This window comes from Pteropus alecto, unplaced genomic scaffold, assembly GCF_000325575.1.
Source record: "Pteropus alecto unplaced genomic scaffold, ASM32557v1 scaffold134, whole genome shotgun sequence".
NCBI classification, from domain to species: Eukaryota; Metazoa; Chordata; class Mammalia; order Chiroptera; family Pteropodidae; genus Pteropus; species Pteropus alecto.
In genome coordinates this window covers 5,028,960-5,034,564 of record NW_006436283.1, presented here as the reverse complement: position 1 = coordinate 5,034,564, position 5,605 = coordinate 5,028,960, and the positions used below count along the sequence as shown (strand labels likewise).

General features: G+C 49.2%; 2 long non-coding RNA genes across 3 annotated transcripts in view; one reads left to right on the top strand and one right to left on the bottom strand.

The window, feature by feature from the left end:
* Positions 1-1,634, bottom strand: part of LOC112480049 — a 4,638-nt gene extending 3,004 nt beyond the window's left edge. Inside the window, exon 1 of the long non-coding RNA XR_003046477.1 lies at positions 1,372-1,634. This is a non-coding gene — a long non-coding RNA (uncharacterized LOC112480049). The remainder of the gene's footprint in view (positions 1-1,371) is intronic.
* Positions 1,635-1,711: 77 nt separating this feature from the next.
* On the top strand, positions 1,712-4,224 carry LOC112480023. 2 transcript variants are annotated; one of them, XR_003046444.1, is made up of 3 exons: positions 1,712-1,794; positions 2,927-3,006; positions 3,881-4,224. It is a non-coding gene; the product is annotated as an uncharacterized LOC112480023 (long non-coding RNA). The 2 variants fall into 2 exon arrangements; XR_003046443.1 differs by lacking the exon at positions 2,927-3,006 and having other exon boundaries at positions 1,716-1,794.
* The last annotated feature ends 1,381 nt before the right edge of the window (positions 4,225-5,605 follow it).

The window sequence follows — 5,605 nt, the reverse complement described above, 5'->3', positions numbered from 1 at the left end:
CCCCCGCAGGCTCCACCCACACCGCTTTCCCTTCATTTCCTCAAACCCCCTAAACTCTTTCCGCCCCAATCTATCCCTGTACAAGCTGTGCCTTCATCTAGGATATCCCTCGTCTTCATTTCCTCAAACCCCCTAAACTCTTTCTGCCCCAATCTATCCCTGTACAAGCTGTGCCTTCACCTAGGATGACTCTCCTTGTGGCTGGCCCCTCCTCATCCTTGGGGGCTTACCTTTAAAGTCTCTTTTCCTGAAAGATTTCCCATGCCCGGCTGTTGTAATTTCAGCCCCTCGGTGTGTTTCCTAAAACTTTTACCATCATTTTAAATATTTTTGTCGTTTTATTTGGCTTATGTCTGTTTCTCCCACGGAAATGCAAGCTTGTGTGAGCGGAGACTGGGCCCGTCTGGTTCCCTGCATCCCCAGCACCCAGCAGCACCCAGCACTGGCCTGGCACACGGCAATTATTTAGTGGGTGAATGGGTGAAGATAACTCCTGGGTGATCATAGAAGATGGAACCACTTTGGTTGTCCACTTCAGTCAGTAGGAATGACACGTTTCACCAACTGTTTCTCAGATTCATTTCTTAGTACTTTTAGGAGTCTTTCGGGTGGGGCAGGTGGCTCTGAGCTGGGGCGGAGAAGGACAAAGGAGAGCCAAGAAATGTGGCTCTACCCCTGGCTTTAGGGCATTCATTTGTTCATTCGTTGGGCGCCTGCTGTATGCTCTCGGTCTGAGGAGAGGCAGATGCCCCACGTAGGGTCCTGCACACTGCGAAGTGAGCCTGCGAGACGTAGGCGGAGCCCAGGCAGCTGGCAGTGAGCGCACGTGCCTGGAGCTTCTTCGCGGGTCTCAGGCCTATGGCTCCAGCTTTGACTGAAGGCCTCACCTGCCCCCTTAGCCCCCCGCAACCCACCAGAAGGGTACGGTCCCTGGATGGGCCTCCCCAGAGGGGTAGTGATGGGCAAGGAATAGATCCTCCAGTTAAAAAACAAGTTATAATAATGATTCTAAAGGCAAACACCGACTATGCTTACGTGGCCCAGGCTCTAAGCACTTGGCCTGTGTTAACTCACAAACTCTCCCAACAACCCTATGAGGAGGTATTGACGGAGTAAGGATGAGGCCACAGGAGGACACTCAGCACACACGTGTCCCAAAAGTCATGCCCCCAATGACAGGCCTGGAGGGTTTAAACTGCAAGGATTTGAGGCGGACATATGGAAGCACTTCCTGATGACAGGGACTGAGAATATAAAATACCTCCCCTTTCAGAGCAGACGCTTGTCTGGGACACACTGGGATGGTTTGTGGGGCAAGGGAGGAGGGGACACCAGATGACCTCACTCATTCAAATGTACCGAGTGCCTTACCCTGCCAGGCGCTGATCTCAGTCTGGTGGAGGGGACAGATGGGGTGAGAGCATTCAGTGCCATGTGTGCCCAGCGCTGGAATGTCTGAGGACAGGGAGGGCAGCTAGGCCTGCAGGGGTGGGGGCATCCAAGGAGGGTGTCCTGGTGTCACTTGAACCCAACATGCGCAGTGTGGGGGGTCGGTGGAAACCCCGAAGGCCCAGAGGCGCTGGCCGAGCACCCTGACTGGGCACTCTGGCCCTCCCCCAGCGTGACTTGCGTGACTAGTGCTGCCGGGGACCCTCCAACGTCAGCGCGGCCTGCGCACAAGCCGTCATTTCCGGTGGGCTGGGCTGGGGGAATGGGATGTGTCGCCAGGGTCCCGAGGCCGCCCCGCGGGGAGGGCGTTTGCACCATTTCATCCGGCTCCGAGCGCCTCCGGGGGTTAGTATTTGTGCTCTGGTCTCGCCTTCAGGACTGGGGCTTGCATTCCCGGGGGTAGCTCGGGCGGGAACTGGGGGCGTGCTTCTGGCCCCCGGAGTGTGAAACCGACCTCAGGAGAATATAATGCCCAAGGCTTGAGGGACATCCGTCCATCACCGCGGTGTCTTGATGCCACCGGCGAGGAAGACCATGAAATAGGTCTACCTGACACACGAACGAGGCGCCAGGCTCTGGGGGTTCCCGAGGTCGGGTTGTTTATACATCCCACCTGCGGGCCCAGCTGTCTATCCTGCTGAGAGTTTGAAAAGGCCTGAAATAGATCCCAGGGCTTGTGGGCTGGTAGCTCTGGGAGGCTAATTCCTTTCTTCAAAGGCAGATCTAATTTTCCTCGTCATGGAATAGTTTAGAAAATACCAAATCTGCCCTGATGGCAGGGAGCCCAGGTTTTAACGAAGCAAATCCGGTAGAGGGCGTGGCTAGTGTGGTAAAGGCCAAAGGCTGAGAGATGAGCTGGATGATTTCAAACATGAGGGTCATCTAAGTCATCACTGAAAACATTTTTAGCTCCAGGCAGTGAAGGTGAATCCTCAGGTTGCGGGTGCTTGCCATTGCTCTGGAGACTTCTTACGCTCCCTTGGGACAGCCCTGGCTCCTATAGTTACATGACTACGGAGCTGCAGAATGACAAATGAACAAATGTGGAGGGGACCTTGGTGCGCTTGGGGTCCTGACCAGGTCCCTCTGGAACTTAGGCCCCTAACCTGCTCGTCCCTTAGAATTATTTTATCCCCATCTTGATAAATAGCATCACCACCACCAAGTTACTGGACCCAGAAGTTTAAGGCGTCACTCCAGTGCTTCAGTCAATTCATCTGCACATCTTAGTTCTATACCCAAAATATTTTTCATCTTGCTCCATCTCCACTGCTACCAGCCTTGCCCATTCCACCACCACCTCCCCTCTATAGCAGAAGCCTCCAAAACGAAAAGCTTTTTATCGGTTCTCTTTGTCTACTTGGGGAACAAAAATCCCAGCTCCTTCCCATGGCCCTAACTCCAATTTCATCACTCAACTCCAGCGACGCTGGGCTTCCCTCGGTTCCTAATATAGGTCAAGCTCTTTCTACCTTAGGGCCTTTGACCTTGCTGTCTCCTCTGCCTGGAACACTCTTCCCCAGAGGCTGGTATGGCTGGCACCATCTCCTCCTTCAGGTATTAATCCTTCTGAGGGAGGCGTTTCCTGAACGCTGAATCTAAATCTTCCCCCAAAATTGTGTCGCGGAACCCTGTTAATTTTCTTCATAATACAGGTTGTGCGTTGTAATAATTTAGTTATTTATCTCCACTAGAATGAAAGCTACACAAAGGCAGAAGCTGTCTGTTCTGGGTAGTAAAATGTCTGTGCCTGGATAGTAAACTATTTTATTGAAGTATAACATATATTCAAAGAAGTATACACATCATAAGTGTATAGGTCAATGATTTTTATGGATGAATACATCTATGTAACCAGCACCCAGATCAGGAAATAAAACACTGCCAGCCCCTCAGAGTTCCCTACATGAGTCCTCAGGGCCAAACGCTATCCCGATTAGATTCATTTTTGCCAGTTTTAAACTTTATGTAAATGGATTCACGATCCCCATAGTTGTTCACATCCTAATCCCCAGAATCTTCGAATATGTTGCTTTCCAGATGTGATTAAGTGAAGGACCTTGAGATGGGGAGATTACACTGGAGGTTGGCCCAGTGTAATCCCAAGGGTCTTGAATAGTGGAGAGAGAGATGAAAGAGGTCAGAGTAATGCAGTGTGAGAAGGACTCAACCTGCTATTGATGACTTTGAAGATGGAGGAAGGGATAACGGGCCATGGATTGGATAGGTCCTTGGCCCAGGGGTTGGGGACCCCTGCTATATTGTACACTTAAAAGTTTATTAAAAGAGTAGATCTCATGCTAAGTGTTCTTGCTACAAGAAAATAAAATGTCATTTTAAAGGCAAAATAATATTTAAAAATTTACGCTTTCTACTTTTTGTAATATCCTGCCATTTAATAAATCTTACTGAAGTTGTATTTCATCCTTAGGAAAAAAAAAAAAAAGATGGAGGAAGGGAATGAGCCAAGGAGTGGGGGCCACCTCTCAAAAGTGGAAGAAGTAAGGAAACAGACTTCCTGGAGCCTCCAGAGGGAACTCAGCCCTGTTGACACCTAGATTCAGCCATCGAGACCATGTCTGACTTCTAATTTACAGAACCGTAAGAAAGTAAATTTGTGTTATTTCAAGCTGCTAAATTTGGGGGTAATTTGTTACAGAAACAATAGGAAACTAATACAAGTATTTACTCTTTGTGTCTGGCGTCTTTCTCACAACATTTTGTTTGTGCTCTATAATATTCCATCACAAGAATACACCACATTTTATTCATTGACTATTTTTACTTATTTCTAGTTTGGACTATTATCAATAGTGCTGCTGTGAACATTTTTGGACATGTCCTTGAGTTAACATATGTACATATTTCTGTTGCACATATACAGGAACAGAATGGCTGGGTTATAGGATATGCGTATATAATGGATGCTGTGACGCATCCCCCAGACTTCCCTTCAGGACTGAAGGACCTGTTCCCCCAACCTGGTAGGAGGCTGCTGGCTGACAGTCCTCGCTGTCAGCCTCTCTGAGAAGAGAGAAGCTGAAAAGAGTTCCTTTGCCCAAGATCACACTCACTTCCCAAGGACAGCCTGCATCCATTCAATGGCTGGTTGACATATGCGTGTACATGGGGGGGGCGGTATATAAAGACCTTCTCCCCACTGCCGCCTGGAATAACTTTGAAGGGTCACCCCCGATTCAGAGTTCTCCAGGAATCAGGGGAGGCTTTGTCGAGGTCACATCTCAACCAAACTTTTCCCTCTTCCAACTCTGCTTCCTTCTCTTCCCCTGCAGACATTGATCCTTCTAAAGGAGTTGAACACTTTGTCACATGTTTATTGGGTCATTTTAGTCACTCGTGAAGTGTCTAGTCAAGACTTTCACCTATTTTTCTACTGGATTGTCTTTCTCTTTCTTGTGGCTTTGTGGGTGTTCTTCCTATATTCTGGACACAAGTCCTTTGTTGGATATATTTGTCACATATGTTCAGAGTTGGATATCCTCGGGGTGCTTCAACAGTACCAGTACATGGTGGGTCCTAATAAAGATCATGAAGGCTTGAGTTTGAAAACTCCTTTAAGGACAGAATGCTTGACTAGGTGAAACTATGTTTGATTTTAGTGGGTATAATTGGATATAGGATATGATCCCAAGGAGAGAGAAACAGGACCTTAAAGGGAAAGGCCCAGATGCAGGTAACACACCCTTAGACTTCGTCACTCCTAGCCTGAGGTTTGTAGCTACAAGCACTGAAACACTGCATGCACCTCTTAAAGGTATTTGTAAATGAATACAGTCATTCATTCAGAGTGTCCACGGAAGGTATCAATACGTCAGCCTGTTCTAGGCACTGTGAACAAGAGACAAGATCCTTGCTTTCAGGATACCTAGAAGGAGAGAAACACAACAGGTAAACAAAATAAAATAATGTCCACACAGTGAGCCCTAAACTGAAGGAGCCCAGCGTGGAGGAAACTGTGAGTTGGGGGTGGGGGGAGCGTTGATCCAAGCAGCAGCCAGACCAAGGCGCACAGGAGGTCCCGCCCTCGGCCCCGCCTCCAGCTATGCATGCGTCTCCTGATTGGCCGGCGGCCGTCAGCCCCACCCCGCGGAGCGGACCGCTCGGGAAGCGCGGGGCGGGCCCAGCCAGGGTGCAG